Below are 22478 nucleotides of genomic sequence, written 5' to 3'. Positions count from 1 at the left end.
GAGAAAGTAGTACAGTAGAAGAGACTTTGCCAGACAAGTAAACAATTGAATGCATGAATGAATGGGTATGAGCAGTTACACACTGGAATGTGTATGACGGGTGGTGGTGGTGGTGTAAGTAATAGGAAAATTCTTTTAGGGGAATTGTGAAACGATGACCTTTTCATTGTATTCTTCATTCTATTGAGATGTCTTAACCTGTGCTTGTAAGAGAAAGAGAAGAGCTCTGTGGGCTGGGAGAGTTTGGCCTAGTGGTAGAGTGTATGCCTAGCATGCACAAAGGCTGATTTGATTCCTTGGTAGAATCAAGCTGGAACTGGTGCTGAGGCTCAAGGCTCAAGGAGTAGAGCTCTAACCTTGAGAAAGTCCAAGGACAGTGCTCAGGCCCTGAGCTCAATCCCAGAACTGGCAAAAAAAAAAAAAGAGAGAGAGAGAGAGAGAGAAAAGTGAGTCTGTGAGTCTTCCATTCTAGATTTTCTATGTTTCAGATTTTTGCTAAGTAGCACGGTTGAGCTGCAAATGTATTCGCCTTATTAAAACATAGCTTTCAATGTGGCATCTTCTGAGCAACTCTCTTTTGTTTTGATCTTCCCTTGACCTAAATTCATACTCATTGAATTTGAGAGTTTTATCCAACCTAAAAGATAAGCTAGTCTGATCTCCCCATTTGGTTAAGTGCAAGACTTTTGGATATAGATTTTGATTCAAATGAGTTTGCTGCTCAAAAATCTAGGAAAATTAAATATAATAACTATAATAAAACACATATCATTAATTAGTTTCTCATGAGTTCTGATTTTTATCTTTTTTGGGCCAGGCCAAATTAGTGACTTATAGATAGTTGTGAGAAAATTTTGATTAATATAAGGATTCCAAGAGAAATGCACTTACCACTATGTTGATGGCTGACTTAAATGGTTCTTCTACTTAAATAAACAAAACCAAAACCAAAACCAAAAACAACAAAAACCCAAAGCAATCTATTCTAACTGTGGTGCTGCTGGAAACTTTCTAGATTCAGTTGATGGTTTTTATTTATGGAATGTTGGATATAGACTTGGATCAACAAGCTCCTTCTCTAGAGGCAAATTCTGCATTTTTGTAGTAGAACAGAATAACCGCATCAGTACTTGTGAGGAACCCCTTACCAAAACCTCTAGTACTTTCCACAGAAAGGAGAGTAGTGAGAAAATGACAGAGCAAGGGAAGTAGATATGTGAAGGCAATGTTCCTTAATTGTAACTTGGACTCCTGCCGTGTGCCTGCACTACTGGGTGCTTATAAAGGTTACTTCATTTAATCTGTGCCATTTTGTGAAAAGTAGATATTACTGCACATAGCAAATTCTGATCTTCATGGAAGTTAAGTAATCCCATCATCCAAACCCATAACAGTCATGAGTGGATGACATTGTCTAACTGAAATGAGCACTGAGAAATTGACTGGACAAAGTCTCAGTAGAAGTTACAGAACATGAGTTGGCAAAGGACTAATGGAAACAACCAAGCAAGGGTCCCATTAGCTAATTCTTCATTTGGACAAATAATAGCACATAGACAAAGATAAATGATAATACATTTACTTTTACTTGGGAAAAACTATCAAATGTTCTTTCCTATTTCAAGCATCATCTCTCACCTGTCTGATTAACAGAGATTGCTCTTCTAGATCTGAACAAAGGGATGAATTCCACAAAGGGAGAATGAAATGTAAGGAGAAGGCTCAACAAAGGCCATTCTTCCCTTTTCATCTGTAGCCATGAAGGCTACCAGCTAGATTGCATGGTCTAGTCTCTCCCTCAGTTCATGCGTGATTCTCAGTTCACATGCGATTAAGTGCTCACTAATCACGTGTGAAACTAAGACTTAATCCATGAGGATGTATCTTCTTTACTGTACTCTTCTTCATCATAACTGGATGTTCTGGACCATCCAATGGCAGCTGGCCAGCTTTGGCCCTGGAGGGGCAGCAATTAGGGTGACTCAGTGATTCGAGAGGAAGTTTGGAAGGAGCTTCTCTACTTACAGTGAGCTGAAACTATTAGCTAAGAGAGAAAGTTCCTTATGCTTCAAGGCTTCAGATGTTATGTCCTCCATTTTTGGCAGTGGTTTAGCTTTATCATAACCAAAATAGGGATGAAGTAGTTGGATAAGACTCCCTAGAGAAACAGCCTGGCGTTGGACCTCAAAATACTCATTAAAGATTAATCAAATGGAAAGGAAAGAGGCAACGACAAAGCAGAAAGAGTGTTCTTTATAATTGTCTAGTGGGGATTACAGGCTTCCATGGCCGCTATAAAATAGAACAATAAAACTTTGTCCTTAGTGTGAGTTTTACTTTATCACAGAATAGAATTGCTTAATAAAGTGAAAAAATAATCTAAATGCAAATTTCTAATAGAAATATATTTAACTTTCTTTTAAATGTCTATACTTCTTTTATCCACACTTTGAGTGGGGATTCTAGTAGAAAAAGAAGGGATATTTTAGTTATATTGGTAGATTAAACAAAACCAGGATACAAACCTACTTTTGTTCTGTGGTGCAACAGAAAAAAAAGCATGAGCAATTACAGGTTGACTAGCTCTGCTGTCTCACTATAGGTAATTCTTTACCTTTCGTCTTTTATAAAAAGAATGTTCCAAACTATGATGAAGTTACGGATACCATATTTGATATTCTGCCACAGATGCCTAGAAACCCATTTTCAGATACTGTACAAAATGCAATGGATAACTGATATTGTTGAGGGAAGCAAACTAGAGAAAGTAAGTCTTACCATCACCCTGGCTTTCCCCCAGGGGGCATTTTCTGGGCAGCTATCCAGGCATAAGAAACATGAGAAAAGCACGATCTCACACTGTGTGCAGAAAAGAAAGACCAAAGCCTGGAAGAGTTGAGGTGATATCCAATTTTCAGTAAAGTGCTACAGAAACGAGTGTGCAGAAAAGGAGTTCTGTACATAGAATTCTATATACATAGAATCAGCTGGATATGGCAAAATAGAAGATTGACCAGATAGTAAGTGAAATTCCACAAGGCTGAGAAAGGAATGGTGAGGGATTTGTATGCAGAACAGTTCTCATAGTTCCTAAGGTTAAAAGCTGTTTAACTTCAAATTGCAGTGAACATGTGGAGTCACATTAGAACCACCCCAAAAGTCACAGTTTAGGATTAGGGAGAAACTCTTTCTTAAGCAAAGGCAATGCTATGTCTACCCTGGCATGGCTTTAAAACAAGCTTTAAAAGAATTATGTTGATTCTCAAATAATTTTTGACAATAGAGAACAAAGCCCAAGTCTTTCAAAACAAGAAAAGCTATGAATGATATGAATAATAAAGCTTGTCTTCAAGTAAAACACTAACAGAACAAGGAAGAAGTAAAGTGCATTTATAATTTAGAAAGAACATGTTGGAAAATAAAAAAAGATAATAAAACTAGTAGTGGCTTATTCCTGTAATTCTAGCTATTTAGGAGGCTGAGAAGGTCAGTAAGACTGTTATCTTCAATTAACCAACAAAAAGCTAGAAAGTAGAACAGTGGTTCAAGTGGTGGAACACCAGACTCGAGTGGAAAAAACTAAGGGACATTACCTCAGTTTTGAGTTCAAGCCCTAGTACTGGTACCAAAACCCACACAAACAAAAATATCTATCAAGTATTTGAAGGCACTTTTAATAAATCCATTCAGAGATTTTAAAGAAAATGTGTACATTATGAGCTAAGATATGGAAAATACATTTCAATAAATTTAATGAAATTTATGGATATAAAAGCAAAGTTGTAAGCGTCATTGTCATTAGGTGGAATAAGCAGAAGACTGAGCTGAAGTTGAATATACAGCTATAGAAGCTATCCAAATGGAAACAGAAAGAAGGCAAAAAAAATCTGGCTTTATGGGAAGATTTTATGATAAAAACACATCAATAGTACATTTTAAATATGGTTTTATCAAAGAAAATAACAACAACAAAAACTGATATCTTGTCAGGCACTGGTGGCTCATGCCTGCAATACTAACTACTAGGAGACTGAGATTTGAGGATCACAGTTCAAAGCCAGCCCAGGCAGGAAAGACACTGTGGTTCAAAGTGTAGAGCACTAGTCATGAGCAAAAAGAGCTCAAGGACAGCACCCATTCCCTACAACTCACAAAATATAAAATAAGATAAGCAAAATAACTAGTTCCACTAGGTTTTAATACACTAGAAACTTGTTCGTGTTTTCTCTTGTGGCTCTGGGAATGGAATCCAAACTCCTTGGGCATGGTAGACAGTGTTCTGTCACTAAGCTACAACCCCAGCTTCAACCTCATGGCATGAAAATATCTTATTGCCTTCACAATGCATATGTGAGGTCACACAAGGCAGTGCTGAGTTCTTCTTAGGGAGTTTCACTGTGAGCCAATAAACTACTCTTTTCTATGTATGTGGGACTGAGGAATCGAACCAGGTCTTCATGTATGCTAGGCAAGTACTCTACCACTAGGCTAAACTCCTGGCCTGCTCGAATAATTTTTTTTTTTTTGCCAGTCCTGGGCTTGAGTTCAGGACCTGAGCACTATCCTTGGAATTTCTCAAGGCTAGAGCTCTACCACTTGAGCCTCAGTACCATTTCCGGCTTTTTTCTATGTATGTGGTACCGAAGAATCGAACCCTGGTCTTCGTGCATGCTAGGCAAGCACTCTACCACTAGGCCAAACTCCCCCCCCCCTTTTTTTTTTCTTTTTCTTTTTTTTTATTCACTGATCACATGTGGTTTTGACCAAGAACGATTTTTTTTTTGCCACTCCTGGGTTTAAGCTCAGGGTCTGCTCGAATAATTTGATTATCTTACAATAAGCACTATTGATGGCATAAAAAGTTTAATAATAATAGATTGGCTATTCCATAATTTAATTGTTTCCATGTTGCTGGATATATAGTATTCTTCCAATATTTTGCTATTGTAACTAATGCTCTGAAATGCTTTGGGTAGATACAAGTTTTTCTGAATAGTTTGGAACATTTTATTGGGCTATAATTTCATACTTTTGAGTACAGCATAAAGGGCCATAAATGGAAGGAACTTTCTTGTTTACCTGTTTTTATGTTTAAAGTACTTTATTATAATATCTTGTTATGCCTACATCAAATGTACTGTGTACAACAAATAAATACCCACAGGCATCCACCACCATTCCCTGTGCATGTGTACTGCATACATGTGTCCTGGTCAACTGTCTGGGGGGTTTTCTGCGCAATTGACAGCTGTTCATAGATTAATTAGGGAAGATGTAAATAATTCAAGACTTGTAAATTATTAAGACTTGTCATCCTTTTTATCAGCAAAATCCCAAAATTGGGTATGAACTCTTGAATTGGTTTTGATCCACACTGCTTGATTAGAACAATTATAGTGCCATTGCTACTTGATTGCTAACTTTGAGAAACATCATTAAAAAATCTTTCTTGATTCAGTACCATAGCCTAGTATTTATTTCTTGCCTTGTAATGTCTAGGAAAGTAAATATCCCAAAGACACTTTTCCTCTTCTACAGCTGTTAATTTGTGGCTTGGGAGTGCAACCTTCCATAATTACAAATATGTCTACATATTTTTGAATTAATCTAGCCTAGTTATTTGGGTCACTTAGTAATTTGAAAAGTTAGGAGAGTCATCAGTAAAGGGAATGTAGAGGCAATGAAATCATAATGCAATTAATATTCTTATCTTTATTTTAGGTAATAGCGCTTTCCTTCTTCAGAATAACATCTTCAGGGAAGGCATATTGACTTCAATCTGTTGTGTGAATGAGTCTCTGTTAGAGAAGGTACAGTATGTATGTATAAGTGAATATGCAGACTGATAAGGATTTATTTTGATCTTACAGCAATCTTGGAAATAGAACTAAGTTTTATATTGTATCTTTCAGGATCATGGTAACCCTAGCAATAAATTGGGCAATGATTTTTTTTGACTATGTCTAAAAAACATTTAGCCTCATAGCAAATAGATCATAAAACAATGAACATCATAAATCACTTAGGATTTGTTTTCCTGTAAATGTCACATAAATAGTTTGTCCGGGAGCTTCCAAAGTTACACAATGCCTTTTGCTTTATGGATTCATCTTTTGCAACTCATCACCTATTAATGTCAAAAGCTCTTAGGGATGTCTTCATGACCTCTTTTTATAAGGTACCAGTGGATGTGTCATTCTTGGAAGTCAGATATGGAATGGGTGCAGCCCTGGTGAGTTCCAGATACTTTCCAACTTTATTAGAAATGCTCTGTCTCAAAAGGAGCAACTCTAACCATGGTGAATGAATTACAGTGAGCATACTTGGATAAACAATTATTATGGATAAGTTTTCTGAATTGTTCCTAATAAGACCCATCAGAGCCCTTGATTACCTGGTGAATAAATGCATATGTGTGAAGCAGTTCTCTATGTTCAGACTAAGTTTAACAAGCATGTCAAGAAGCCTTCTGTAGTATGAATCACACAGTTTAGATTATGGTTGTTGCTATATTCATTGTAATGTCTTGCATCTTGTATGGAAGCTAAACTTTCTTAAACTTGTTTTTACAAGTTTATCCACACAACATCATGTCATTCATTACTAGCAAACTTCCAGATTCATCTTAATCTGCCACTTCTTCCCTTCCACTCTCCTTGATGAAATCTTTATCATTCTTTAACAACATCAAATGCCACAAAACTGGTTTGCCTATTAATTACATTGCTCTTGCTGTTGCAATCTATTCAATGTAATGCCCTGAGAAGGCGTTGACAATGATAACCCTTAAAATATCCCTACTTACTTTGAATCCTTTATTGTGTTGTAGAGTCATTGGGGGAAAAAAACCTGAGTTTACTCTCTCAGGAAGACTGTGCATAATTTGGCTCCTTTCCGAGTTCTCTATCACTCCTTCCTTTCCTCTTACAGCCATGTCAGACTCCTTTAAGTTTCATCCTCACAATCAGGGACTACTATTTCTGAAGACTCTGCCCCAGCTGCTGGTTCTTCATGTGCTGGTTCTCCAGAGCCTTCCGGCTTTGGCTCCCATATGCTATCCTTCAAGCCACTCTCCCGGCAAAAATGGGCACTGCGGGACTCCAGGGGGAAGCAAAGCCATTGGAGCACAGAGCCTGGACAGGACAAAGGTTATTCTTCCAACTCCTTGCCTGCCCCTACGAACATGCCTGAGGTCAGCCTGTCCTTTATGTGCATTTCGTCTATGATGATTCAGAGAAATTATGAACGATAAGGACAATGTCTTTTAATGTTTTTCATTTGTGTTCTTTTGAATCTGGCAAGCAGGGAGGACATTTCAGGTGTTCAGTGGTGATCTTGGCAGGTGGGCTGGTGGCTGTGGGAGAGGTATGGATATGAACTCAGCAGGATCCATAGACCGCATACACTTTAGTACAGCTGCAAAGATCAGAAGATGTTTTGCTATGTGTGCTGATATAAAATCAAGGCATATTTTAGCGTCTTGCTCTTTGGCAATATTTCCTCTGCACAAGGGCATTAGAATAAATGGATAATTTTCCTAAGCACTATTTTTTTTGAATACAAACAAGTCATACAAATGTACCTTCTGCATCTGTCTGTGACTGGTTCTCACCTTTTTAACCTAGAGACTCCCCGTTGTCAGCTGGTCTCTGGGTTATTCATCCAGGTCTGGAACATAATGAACACATATGGCATGTGTCACCTTGAGCAGGAAAAAAAAAAACAAGAAAAGGACAAGAAACAAAGAAACTAACATTGCTTTTCCTGACTGTTACCCAGTAGCAAGCATTTTCAGTTCAAATATTTTTATGCACAGGTATTTTAGAGAGATTGAAGAATAAACTAGAAAGAAGTTTTATACATTCTTAGGCCCTAGATACCATAGATAAGTTCAATCTCTGGTTGGGTCTTCATCAAGCTTCCTCATGCTGCCATTTTTGCCACTTCTATCCTATGGTACCAACTCCCTCTTGGGGTTACACAAGACAGAGGCGGCATCATTAAAAAGTTAAGTCATACCTACATCGTTGACTACTAGTTTGATCATCAAACAGCACATGCTCTTTTATCCAAATCATCAATTGGCTACTAAAAAGATAAGGAGAGAACACAGTGCTCAACTTCTGAGACCTTTACACTAGTCAAGACACATTGCATCCTAAAATCTGGCTGTCATGAAAGAGAAGATCAGAGTAAACGTTGGCAATGTTTTATAGAAGTTAAAATACATGATGTATTCCATTAGCATCCCTGGTGACTGTTCCCTAGTCTAGGTAGCTTTGGTAACCCCAAGTTGTCCTGTGACATACTGATACTGGGAAATATTATTAAGTAAGTTCAACCTTATATATAGATTTGAGAAAGATTTGTATAGTTTAAAGTCCCTTCTTCCATCCTCTCAAAGTTTGTCATCTTCCATAAGGAAGATCATGAATTGAGAGATGTCTATCTCTGTTTATATCATCTGGCAAAGCCTCCCTTCCTTCCTTTCTCCCTTCCTTCCTTCCTTCCTTCCTTCCTTCCTTCCTTCCTTCCTTCCTCCCTCCCTCCCTCCCTCCCTCCCTCCCATCCTTCCTGATACTCTTCACATTTGGGAACACAGGTATCTACCAAGCAGCATTAGGTACGTCACCCAGTAAATCTAAAACTTCCAGTATCTTCTTATGAAGGTTACCCATTTAAATGTCTTCCTCACAATATTTCATATTCATAAACAAAATAGATTTTAAAATTATTACCTCCAATTTAGAACGAATAAAGGATCTCCAGTGTACAGAGGTTTCAAATGAGTGTGGATCTCACTGGATATCCTGTCTTAGCCTGAGTAGATTCTAGAGTTCTATTAAGAGTAGAGTCCAGGAAAGCAAGGAGAGGGAAACTGGAGATTAAGACAGGCTTCTTTTGACCTTATTCTGGGCAACTATGTGTCACTTGAGTTCTGGTTGATTATGCCCCATTTTGTCATACTACCACAATGTATAGATTTGAGAAATGCATCAAAAAGGAAATAAGTTTAGCTCAGCATGACTTACTTGTGCTAACTGACCCCGTAATGGCTGCTAATGATTGCTTTCTTTCTTAAATGCTTCCAAGCCATCTGTTTAATAATCTATTCTAGAATCTTGCCTGAGAAGAATCTCAGTGCTAACAAAGTGGAAAGCTCCCCAGGCAACGATGAGAAGTCCTCGGCTCTAGCCATGCTCTGATGCTCTGTCATCAGCAAGCTGATTGTTGCTAGGCGAGCGCCACACTGTCTCATCCCATTTCATCAGGAAATAAAAAGTGAGTCAGAACAAATGTTCTCTATTGTTCCTTCTAGCTAGAAAACTTCCACAATGTTCTTATGTCCTACTCCGTTCCCTGAGTTAGAAATCGGAATGCTATTAATGATCATTTTTGCCTGTTTCTTCTACTCACATCCGACTCTGGCTGTAACTGGTTAATCACCTAGAATAAATTGTTACAACTCTCTGGGTCTCAGCTATCTCCCTTTGAAAGTGAAGATGTTTCAATTAGATGCTTATCTTTCTGAACACGAATCAATAACCCTTGGAAAACAAGGACTATTGTTTTGATGCACACATTCTGTACATTCTTGGAGTAACCAAGTATTTGGGGTTCTATCCTTGAACATAGAAATAAGGATTTCTTACTCAGGTTGAGCAGAAAGCTTAGATATTTCCTTTACACAATGTGCAGAGAAATAGAATGTCACATATGTCCTTGGCTTGGATTTAAAGTGTTTAATTTCTGTATATTTAAAAACTACTCCCTTCCCTTTCTCACTGAATGGCAAAAATCCACCCGTGGGCCATTGGCTTGCACAAAGGATGCAGCATGCTGGCCTCATGATGCTACCTAGCTCACAGGCTGGTGGGGAAGGACCTTTAAATCTACCCCTGTTTCCTTGTTTCACAGGTAATGAGTGTTTTGGGTGCTAGAACTGTTTTCTTCTGGTCTGGTGGTGTTATATGACTCAGAACGGATGATTCTCATAGGAAGGTCTGATTTTTATCCTTTGACTAAAGGCTAAAAATAGAGCCTGCAGCTCATTCTGGACTCTGAGTTGTCATACACTGCAGAAACGGGGATCTTTGGCCTGATTGCTGGGAGGTTTAAAAAAAATCACTGCATTGTTAGGTTAAAATGAAGACCAAACACATATGAGTGTAGAAGCCTGCTGTGTTCATTCATTTGCTACTGTCTTTATGCTAAGGTGAATCATGCAGCTGAAGGCCTGTTTCCTTTCAAATGCATTTAAATGCAACTCTTTTCAAAGGTAACTATAATCAAGTGTAGCCGTGGAAAGAGGATTCTGACTAATCACACAGCCTTAATCTTACTAATAATAAACACTGATGGCGCCTTCCTGTTTAGAGTCTCATTTCATGTGGACAAATCACCCTTTATCATTCTCACTATGAGAATAATCAGATCAGGGCTTAATGAGGGCTTTGCTTAACATCACAGAGTATTGAGTAGGTGACCTGGAAGCCATGCCGAGAGGTTTCATCACTCACTGCTCTTTTCCTTTAGTACCCCCGTGCGTCATTCTGACATACACGTGACACACGTCAGGAAAGTCAGTGTCATCCTTCTTTATGAGTTCTGTCCAGGGTATTTGGTGTTCGTGTGGCTGGTTATTTTTGTAGTTAATGTTTTTCTTCCATTTGCATTTCCTAATCATAATCTTATGGCTTGCCAAGTAGTCTATTTCCCTCTACTAAAAGCTCCCCCAAACCTTGAGCATAGAACTGGGTGCATAATAGTTTAAATTATGTTGCGCAGGAAAACAGGCTTAAAGTCCAGATAAATCATAGACCATTTCCAGCATTTGGGCCTACTGTGGAAAAAGGTTATTTTGATCACAGGGGTGTATACAACTCCAATTAATCCCCCATGAACCCACTAGAAGTCAGTAGTAGGAGACCCCAGTTGATGCAATTGTTTTCTTACTATAACACTAGTTAACATTTCCAAGTGTCTCTCAACTAATATATCCCATGATTAGGAAGTAAAATCAAATTGCAATAGCAATCAGCTTGACTATTCTGATTGAATTAGTGATTAAATTCAGTGATACAATTCATAGCAGCAGTTAATTGAATTTTAAAATATTCAAATTGGGTTTATATGCTCCTGTAGCCAATATTTACTCCAACTCTCCTTTTGTTCAGTTCCAGCGTATGCTCTGGAAAGTTACTAGAAATAGGCATGCAGCTCTAGCTGGGCGCACACTGCAGGCATTTCATTAGACCATCCTGCTGAGACAAACAGGAGCCAGCATTGGGAGGTAGAGGCATTCTTGGAGAACTGGCAGTTATATGTTTAGAAACAGATTAATTGCAAGAGCTACTAGCGCTACAGTATTCTCCTAGGCAGCCCCAATGTTCCTTGTCAAAGGTCATTACATTGAAAGTCACCATAGAGGACTAAGAACATTTCTCCAGACTTGTGACTTCATTTTATCCACTTGGTACTTATGGCAGTTACCCAAGTCTCAGCTCCATTTCTTCATCCTTCTCCGCCCTGTTCTGTGTTACTGGAGCTGGAGCTGGAAATACTTGCCCTCAGGTGGACATCCAGTGAGTGCTTGGTAGACCCTGAGAGCACGAGAGAAACACTGAAAAAAGTAGCTTCTCTTTTCCTTCCTGGTGCTTTACTATTCTTGCTCCTGTGGCTTGGCCATGGCTGTCAGCCAGCAATTTCCTTGTGAGCAGGTGGCTTTCCAGTGGGATGGGTGACATACAGTGGTATATCCATCATACCCACGGCTTCAGGGGAAGGCTTTCTCCTAAGTTCCACCAGCGTCCCCTAAAGGAGTCAATCTTGACCACAGGGATCTCAGTAAAATGCCCCATGATTCAATGGGCTACGGGAACATTTCCATTGGGTAAAGGTGGCCACTGAGTAAGGCCTTGTCCAAGTGTTTTACTTCCTCTGGTTCTTCCTCTCCACCCCTCTCTTTCTTTCCCTCCCTTTCCCCTACCCACTTCTCTTTCTCCTAGAGGAAGTGCTTAGGTATTTCTACAGCTCTCTTAGAAGTGAACTCCTTCCTTCAAGTTACTAGTTTTTATGTTCAAATTTCCTAGTGCAAGCTACTAATGTGTTTTCTGTGTTTTTGCAGACATCTGACTGTCTTAGAACCACTTCATGAAACTTTGGCCTCTGTTCCATCAAGAAGCAACTGCTGATTAACTCCTCTGTGCCTATTCATTATTTGACTTTCAATGTTGTTCTCAGGTGCTAACAAAGAGATCTTTACTTTAAAAGACCTCTTATCCTCTCACACATGCTCTTCTTTGTGGTAGCATCCAATTTCCTCTTGCAATCATGATCAATCATCTCAGCCGGTACAATACAGTAACTCTCTTTCTACCTGTAAATTCAGAGGGATTAGGAGTGTGGAGTGGCCAGGCTATATTGTTCACTTCTACTTCAATATAGAAACTTGCTGTTTCTTCCCTCATACCTAAGGCCCCTAAATTTGCAATGTATAAGAATGTGAGGACAGAAAGACAATATATTTTTCTACAGAAATACTCGAGGTAACATTGGGAAGTGCCATTACCACCCGCACACTTCTTTTTTTTTTAACAATTCATGTGGTTTATTTTCATCTTTTGAGAAATAAAACTGTACAATTACCACTAGTGGGTATGTATGACTGTCTCCCCAGTGCTCTGGGATTCCATAATTCTTTATATTGTCCCTCTTCAGCCCAAACAAGCAGCTGCTGTGGAAGCAGGCCCATTTTTAGAACGTACACATCCCTGTCCACAGCTGCTTGCATCGGGGCTGAGGTCTTTTGTTTTTTTTCATATATTTATTATTGTAATTAATAGAAGGGTTACATGATATTTGCCAGATAGATGGTGCATTAATTCCCATACATTGATACCCTTTCACATGTCTTGGTCCCCATTTCCCTCCCCCCTGACCCCACCCCTCATCTTGTTTTCCCCCCTTCCCTATCCAATTTCAAATAACCAAATATAAGTATATCCGATATATCAGGTAACAAAGTGAGATACTGTAACAATATGAGATACCCAAGGGACAGCAAAAGAGATGAGAGATAACATAGTACATTAAGAACAACAATCATTCATTCTATGGCTTTTGTTTCTATATCCTAGAGGTCCTTTCATTTAGTGTCCTACTATATGGCCTTATGTATCAAGGTTTTGCTCTATTGCAAATCTCTGCTAGGAGAGCCCAAGGTTTCTACTGATTATGACAAATGAGGGAAACCATTGAGCCTAAGTTCCTTTGAGTCTGGCTTACTTCACTTAATATGATTTTTTTCTAAGTCTTTCCATTTCCTTACAAATGGGGCAATGTCATTCTTTCTGACAGCAGCATAGAATTCCATTGTGTACAAATACCACATCTTGTTGATCCACTCATCAACTGAGGGACATCTAGGTTGGTTCCATATCTTTGCTATGGTAAATAGTGCTGCAATGAACATTGTTGTGCTGGTGGATTTAGTATGCCCTTCTTTCTGGATGATTGGGTAAATGCCAAGTAGTGGAATTGCTGGGTCATAGGGGAGCTCTATGTTTAGTCTTTTGAGGAACTGCCATACTGCTTTCCATAGTGGTTGAACCAGTTTGCACTCCCACCAACAGTGTAGTAGTGATCCCTCCTGGCCACATCCCCTCCAGCATCTGTTGTTATTAGTTTTCTTGATCCTGGCCATTCTAACTGGAGTGAGGTGGAATCTTAGAGTTGTTTTGATTTGCATTTCTTTTATGACCAGAGATGTTGAGCATTTCTTCATGTGTGTATAGGCCATTTTTGTTTCTTCTTCAGAGAAGACTCTCTTTAAGCCTTTGGCCCATCTTTTAATGAGATGGTTGTTACTTTGGAGATTAGTTTTGGATTGATTCAATTTTTTGAGCTGTTGATATATTTTAGATATGAAGCCTTTGTCTGTTGTATGGTTGGTGAAGATCTTCTCCCACTCTGTAGGCTTCCTAATTAGTTTACTAGCTATGTCCTTTGCCATACAAAAGCTCTGCAGTTTAATGCAGTCCCACTTATGCAGCCTTTCTCTGATTTGTTGTGATTCTTGGTCCTTATTAAGAAAGTTTCGACCTGTGCCAAGGAGGTCTAGTGTATCTCCTATTCCTTCTTGTAAAGTTTTCAGTGTGTTGGCTTTTACCTCCAGGTCTTTGATCCATTTGGAGTTAATTCTAGTACCACCTGCACACTTCTTTCCTGGATCTGGACCCGGGGCTATTGGAGAAATGGCACTATAACATGATTGGATGCTGAGTTTTAAGCAAATACCTTACCCTTACAAAGTATTTGTTACCTGTTGGGCTTGGCACCTGAGTCTTCAAAAATGATTCCATTGCTTTCATTGCTTCCAAATAGTGGAAATTGATAAGTTCAGGCCCTTTGAGACCTTCCTTTGTTGTGAAATGAGAAGCAATGCTATGTGGTATATTGTGATGATGGATAGGCATTCTGTGTGTCCTCAGATGGTAGTTTGGCAGAAATAGAATTCAGGGAAGGAAAGTCTGTATTTAAGTCTATTTCAATAAGAAAAAAAATGTTGCTTTTCATGTGATGAACATGATTCAGTATAATCCAGTATCCACTGGCTAGCTGACTAATCATCATGAGAATCAATGCCATAGTGATATGAGAATTTAGTGTTGGTTTCATAGCAGCATGCATTAGTGGCTATAAGTGGTCTTGGTAAAGGAAATCCCTTCTGTCAAAGTCATTCTTTGGTAACCATTCACATAAGATACAAATACTCTCATATGTTTTGTTGCCCATTAAGATCTCTTCACATACCTCTTCCCAAGGTCTTTTTGTAACTGATTTCCTTGTCATGAATGACAATCCAGCCAAACTTTTGGCCACAAGCCCATAAGTCACAATACATTTTACCTCTGGTTATTTCTTTTTCCAAATAAAATAACCAACCAGATATCCTGCATGGAATTTTGTCCACTAGGACAGAATTTTCTCCAAGGGCATTCAAGAAAGGAGATGCTTAGATATTGAACAGAGCCATTTGTAAACTAGGCCAAGTTTTCTCCTCTTCAGCTAAACATAGAGATTTTCCTGCACAGACGTGAGGGTGGACTAGGAGAAAGGAGGTTAGCAACATTGACTTGAGAATCACAGCGTTTGGGGTACTTCCTTATGTACCTCACTTATACCTTTCAGGGTCTGCCTGCACCTGATGTAACCTTTATGTCACTTCAATTGCTGATGGAGCAGCTCTTCTGGCACTCAGTTAGTGAGTAACACAAAACCTAGCCTATGATAGGCTCAGATGACATATTTTAGTAGTTCACAGGTAAGGGCAGTTGCCACAAAGGTCTAGTAACCATCTAAGAAACTTTCTCAAGAGAAGAGTAGTTATCCATCAAGAATTTCAGTTTTGCTGTAACACACAAGAGATCTGAGGTGTGATTCATCGCTTGGGATTCTGTGAAAGGCTCTTAACCTCTTGTCAACTCTTTCTGCCACTGACAGTTCAGACACTATTGGATCCATTGAGTCACATAGGCCAAATGGAAGAGCAGCCTTCTCAGTAGCCTGGCCCTGTCTCAGAGTTTTCTTGTTGTTCTAGGCCCCACGCCAAACTGGCAGTGTTCTGGGTTACTCAAGAGAGGGACTGGAATAGAATACACAGATAAGTCACTTAACGACTTTCAAGATCCACTAGGTATTGTGCCTCTTATTCAATAACAAGGGTAAGGGGTCAGACACAACATCATATCATATTTCTTAGAAATCGCTTTAGACATCTACTGAAACCACCTCCCTAATTTCCCTCAGATGGAACATTTTCAATACTTTTTGTCTGATTTGTTTCTGACTGTGTCATTGGTAGAGCAGGTGCAATTTTTACTTTGCTCATTAGGCCCAAGCAGCTCAATACCACTATGGTGTCTTGTGGTAAGGAGCAGTGGTTAAAGCCTTTATATTCCAAAGTATAGCATAAGGCTAGAGAATCGATAAACCTCTGAAGTGGGAGAATGAAAGGTGAAAATGGTTTTGGGGAGCCTTTGAGCATATCCATAGCTTTGAACAGATCAGTGGCTACATATTGGGTTACTAGAAGTGTGTACATATGTTCAGGCAAGGAAATTGCACTTAGAGAAATACCTGCTATCAGGACTCATACCTGGTTAGTTTTACAGGACCTCACTGTCATAGTCTAAGATCCTCTTGTCTTCTGAAAAGGCCAGATAGGTGGTTGATAGTGATGTGCTGGAAATTGTTACCTGTGGATCCATCAAGTCTTTTGTGATGCCCTTAATCTCAGCAATCTCTCCAGAAATGCAATGCTGTTTCTGACATTCTTATGTTTCTGATATTTTTATGTGAGGCAATTTTATTTAGCACTTGCTAGTTGCTCTTTTCTCCATTCCTAGCCTTAACGAGAATAAAGAAGCACTGTAGGATTCTGCCAGTTGCTCAGCATTTCTATTCCAGTTATTTGGTTCTGAAGTGAAAAAAAAATAACCATGGGATGAAACTGGGGTCATACAGAGACCTGTGAGCTATTTGTGAGCTAAGATTCAGTGGACTTTTTTTCCGTAAGACCCTACTCTGGTAATGTACCACAGTGACCTTTTTTGTTGGTGGTGGTGGTGACAGTCTCTGAACATTTTTCTTCCCCACACTTGGGAATCCCACATTGTCCTGTGTGCTGGCTCATCTGGCAATGTCCATTGGTAATGCACTTCATTAACTTTGTCATAGATCTCTGCTAATTATTTGTGCATTTTGCAGCTTTACCTCACCTTACTTTCCTCTTAGTGTCCCTTTTTAGATACTTCTTCCGTTGATGCTACTAGAACAAAGATTTAGAAACCTTTTCTGGTTCCATCAGACTTTTCTCTTATATTGGGCCTGGTGAACTTTGACTATTTTCAGGTTTCATGGCTGTTTTGGTAACTGGCCCTTGTCTCTTACAGGTTTAGGGAAATTCTTGAACTTGAAGGCAATTAGATCTCCCAGGCATAAAAAAACTCCAGGTACTATAATGCTAAAATATTGAGATGATTAAAGAAAAACATCTGTCAGATAAGGGGGGATTTAAAATCTTAAAAATGTGGCTGCTACAAGGTTGTAGATACTGATTATCTTGCTTCTGTTTGAATTATGCATAGAATGCATATGAAACAATAGATTTTGCTAAAATTGTGATTCTTAAATGAATCTAGGAGCTGGCAAATAAGTTCTTGATAAAACCAAGAAAGTGAGAATGAATAAGAATAGGTCTGAGAATGGGATGTGCCTTCAGGAAGAACACTGGTGAGAGAAATGCCTGTGAGAATTCCTGTTACAATGAGCTCTGAGCTAGTGGAAAGAGGTGCTATGTAAATGCCAGGTTATTTTTATATTCTTAATACTTGACAATACTGCAAAGGTCAAGCATTAGCCAAAGGGCAGAGCCTTGGGAGAATAAATATTTCAAGCTTAGACCAGGCCCATTCATGTGGAGGAAATTTACCCAGGGGTCTTAGAGGTAAGGTAAGCAAGTAAGGGTTGCAAGTTTTAAACACAATTTTAATATATTAATTGGATTTGTAATTATGACAATGTTTTGCATTCTAATCTGTCAACAGCTTCATGTGTTTTGGCACCTGAGGAACTAGATTGAGGAAGGACATTATGCATCTTAAAGTCAGATTCCAGAGTCTTCCAAGCTCAACTCTCAAGTCAGAAGGCACCCATGGATAATTCACAGACTGAGTTAGAAAGCCCAGAGTGGAGAGTTGGGTCATGATTTATGACCAAATCTGGCATAGAGTGTCCTTTTATATCTTCTTACCTGAATTTAATATTGCATAGAATCTCTCCCCAAAAGACTGAAATATCTTAATTCAGATGTTAATTGGAAAAAAAACTTTCCCCTCCTCCTCCTCCTCCTCCTCCTCCTCCTCCTCTTCCTCCTCCTCCTCCTCCTCCTCCTCCTCCTCCTCCTCCTCCTCCTCCTCCTCCTCCTCCTCCTCCTCTCTCCTCCTCCTTCTTGTTCTTCTGGTGGTGGGGAGAGAGTATCTTGGCATATAGTCCAGGCTGGCTTCAAATTTGTGATCTTTCTGCTTCAGGTCTTCTTGAATGTCAGGATTAATGTGTGCATCACCACACCTGGTTGCTGTATATTTATATGAGAATACTGGGACTTGAACTGAGGGCCTGGGTGATGTCCCTTAGTTTTTTGCTCAAGCTATGAACCATAGTTCCAGCCTTTCTAAGTGTATATGATTGATTGGAGATGGCAATCTCACAGCTCTTTCTCCACGGGCTGGCTGGCTTTGAGAGGGTATTCTCAGACCTCAGCCTACTGGGTGAGCCATTGGCTTTCAGGCCAGGCATAGCCTCTAGCTCTCAGCTCCTGTAGATTTTTGTGACAAACTCATGCTCAGTGTTCTTCTGGATTTCTCCTTTGATTCTTGGTGGTGAAATTTCTGAAAGCAGTGCTTTTAAGATTTTTTTTGTCAATCGTGCGGCTTGAGCTCTGGGCCTGGGCACTGTCCCCGAGCTCTTCAGCTCAAGGCTAGTGCCCTACCACTTGAGCCACAGCACCACTTCTGGTTTTCTGGTGGTTAATTGCAGATTAAGAGTCTCACTGACTTTCCTTCCTGGGCTTGCTTTGAATCCTCAGATCTCAGCCGCCTGAACAGGAAGGATTCCAGGCATGAGCCACTGGTCCTGGCTCTTAAGAAACTTTCTAGGTATTTACAGGTTATTTTGCTAGAACTCCGTTACTTGGAATCATCTATTTATTGCCTATGTCACCAGTTACCAATGAGGCCATGGAACTGGTGTTTTTTCTTTCATTGCCTATTTATAGTCAAGCACACATTCTGAACCCCAAGTGAGTCAATTAGGGTTGCATCATAAAAAAGCCAAAACCAAGGGAATAGAAAGCACAGAAGTTCAGAAACCCAGGCTTTATATCACCCATCGGCTGTTATTTTATAGTGTACCATGTTCAGGGCACTCCCAGTTTGGGAGATTGTTAGGACTACTTAGAAAACTCAGTTCAGTGTCTCACACCTGGGTGCTATGGTAACCTAAATTTCATCATGAAAGGCAGATAACTTCAGTTTATAGATTTTTCCTGATTTGTCCTTATAAAATTCAAACTTTCTCTGCAACCAAAAGAATATATATAAATACATGTATTATATATAAACATACATATTTATAAATAAATATATATGTATAAGAGATTCAGAAGGAAAACTCTATATTACTGACCTCTATAGTACCTGTTACAGGTATTACATTGCAACAGTAAAGTAAAAAACAATGTCAATTAAAAGTGGACCACACATTTGTCTCACTTATTCATCAAGCAAAATGAAATTAAGATTCAGAGTCTTCAAAGAATAGATTAATCATTTAACAGGAAGGTTTCCATTTATCTCTTTTATTTATTGTCTCCTTCCATGTCATTTGAATGACAGCCAGGTTAAAATGATAGAGTCTACAATATGATGAATATCTTTCAATTAGTCCACTTTTGCTAGGTTGAGCTGTGATAACAGAAAATCCCCAAATTTTCAGTAGTGCACAAAACTGGATTTTATATTTTGCTCATGTCATATGTTGACTGTTGAACAGCTGTGATTTTGCTGGGTTCTGCTTGGCACTGCTCTGTGTGCGTGTTTTATTCTGAGATCTAGGCCAAAGGAAAAAAATCTCAATTTAGAACTTGCTATTCTTGTGGCAGAGAACAAGTAAGCCTCAAACACACAGTGACTCCTAGAGCTCAGCTAGAACGTGTCTGGGGTTGAAGTTGATGGAGAGTGTTGCATGCTTTTTTCGCTAGGAAGGCCCTTCAAGGTATATGCAATGTGGAGGGATGTGGCAATAAATAGGATGGGTATATGATACTCTTCCAGGAAAACTTCAATAATGGAAAGACAGTACCACCTACAACAGTCCAACTTCTCTTTCATTAAACTTCTCCAAGAAAGACATTGTAAGAATGTCCTTTAAGTATCATGCCAAACTCAAAGCCTGTCATCTTTCGTAGGTACTGATAAAACTTTCCTTAATCTGTGTTTTTTTTGGGTGAAACAGGCAAGCAAGTTATTATTGACTTCTACCTCCAAACAGCCAAGAAACAACAGGGGGAAAAAAGAGGAATGAGTCTAATAATTAAGGCCATTCTGAAGGAGAACGGTATACAGATAGCTGGGTGGAGATGTGATGGGATTCACAGCAGTTGCATGCTGGTGGCAGATAGGAAAGCACACTGGTTTGACATGTTCCTAGCCTGCAAGAAAGCAAAGTTTCTTCGATAAAAACTGGTTTTATTCTCTGCAATTGAAAATATTTCTTCGTCTGTAATCTTCTGGGAAGTTGTCTCTTCTCCATGGTCCTTTTCCAAATCTGAATACTGCTTTGGAGAAGAACATTCCTTGAAAGTGGAGCCTATTTCTTCCTTATTAAAGGCTGGGAGCGGGGGGGGGGGGGGGGAGGTCGTTTTGCATCTTAAATCAATGTAGTCTCTTTTTCTTAGGGTTCTTATATACTAATTGGTGCAGAAGCTCTGGTATAGTATCTCAGCATTATCTATTATATTTCTTTCGCATTTCAATACTTGGTTGATAAATTCTTTGTTAAAAATCAATCTAGCTCCTATTTATTTCATGTCTGTTATTATCATTGTCAGATAACCATTCCTGCCATTGTTTTCAAGTTAGGCTTTTGTCTTTAATTGGCTGGTATGGTGATCTCATTAGGTTTCTGTGAGAGAGCTATACCCTTATTCATCTCTTCATAAACCATTTTATTCATTTAAAGAGATTTACTGGAAGCCAATTCAATTTTTCCTTAGATCGTTGTAGCAAGGTTTTGGCTCTTTTATTTTTTTTTGAAAAAAACTTATTTTTATCACTTAGGGTAGAGAAATTCTTCCACTTCCAAGTTCTGTGTGTTCCTAAACTTATGATTCTTCTTTTTAAATTTTTTTATTATGCTTACAAAGCAGATTTTGTGAGATCATCACTTTGTGTAGATTTTGTTTATAATATCTTATAGATCTTTGAAGCTCTTAATTCCAACCTTTTTTTCCTAGTTTTTGTATGAGGTCACAAGTTTGTGAAGGGTATTATCTATCCTCCAAGCTTACGATAGGGCACAGTTTTACCAAAGGTTTGACCACTAAAAATGTCAATGATTAGTTACAATATTTTTGACACCCACTGCCTGATCCGAAGGTCAGTGCTGCATTTTGTGTTGTTTTCTATGCATAGCCTACTTTTGGGTACAGATTTCTCTATCATAGTCAGTTATCTTTAGGTTATGGCAAGGTACAAATAACATATATCTCAGCAGCCAGTGGCTTGCAATGTAAAATTTTATCTCTCATTCTGGTTATTGATTGTACCTAACAAGGGACTATATGTAGTATTGTAAGAAGCAGACATCAACAATGCCCAGAACCCAGAGTTCAAGCCACATGACCCACAAAAAAAGAAGCAGACATTAATTTCCAGTCAAATTGTTTATTATATGTGCTTATAAATATTAGCTTTTAAAATATAAAATGAGGAACAGTATTTTCATGACCTTTTAATATAAGTAGCCTGTGGAGAATTTTGGTACCTTTTATGTATTTTCTAAAATACTAACAAACTCTATACGTGGATATGTGCACTGTTTTCCACAGCCAAGCATAAGAATCAGTCTTTTTATATAAAGCTAGCCAATGATTTATTTTCCAGAATGTATTCAAATAACTAAAAGCACATTTCTATGGCTAATAAATATCTTACTTTTTTGAACATGTGGAAATGCTTTATACTGCTGAAAATCTAGGCCATTACCTAAATTGTAGGCTACTCCTTCCTTGTGGTGATCAATCAATATTTGTCATAAAACTGGAGAGTTAGAATTCATGTGTTTCAATCATAATCTGTGGATTTTCCAGGAACGTGATGTGGAAGCTGCATTAATATTCTACATGGTTGAAATTGAAGCATTTTTAACACTATAATACACTATTTCACTTTGGCAAATACTTATTGAACTCATGGAAAAACACACTCATCTAGATTGGAGATTTATTGATCAATGAAACACTCTGGGTATGAAGCAGCTTTTCAGTTAGTGGATGATTCAGAGGCCTATGTGACTCAATTGCGAGTCAGTGCAGTGACAAATTTAATCAAGTTCCTAAGTGAGCGTAGAGGAGAAGGAATCCATTCTAACTTGGGACACCAGGAAAGGCTGCACAGAAGACAGGGTATCCATGCTACATTTTGAGTAGGATAAGAAAGGAAGTATCTTTAGTGTCCTGGGAGAGCCCATCAAACTCTAATTTTTAATACTAAACTTGCACTGTCAAAGTAAAGTACAACAAAATACATGGTTTTGGCTCTCTCACTGAAGCAGAAAGAAGAAATTAATACATTGTACAAGGAGCGGAAGGACTTCAAGTAGATCTAAGAGCAGCTACCCAAAGAATTAAATCCCAG

This window comes from Megascapheus bottae, chromosome 26, assembly GCF_031878675.1.
Source record: "Megascapheus bottae isolate mThoBot1 chromosome 26, mThoBot2.hap1, whole genome shotgun sequence".
Taxonomy (NCBI): Eukaryota; Metazoa; Chordata; class Mammalia; order Rodentia; family Geomyidae; genus Megascapheus; species Megascapheus bottae.
This window is presented reverse-complemented; position numbering follows the sequence as displayed.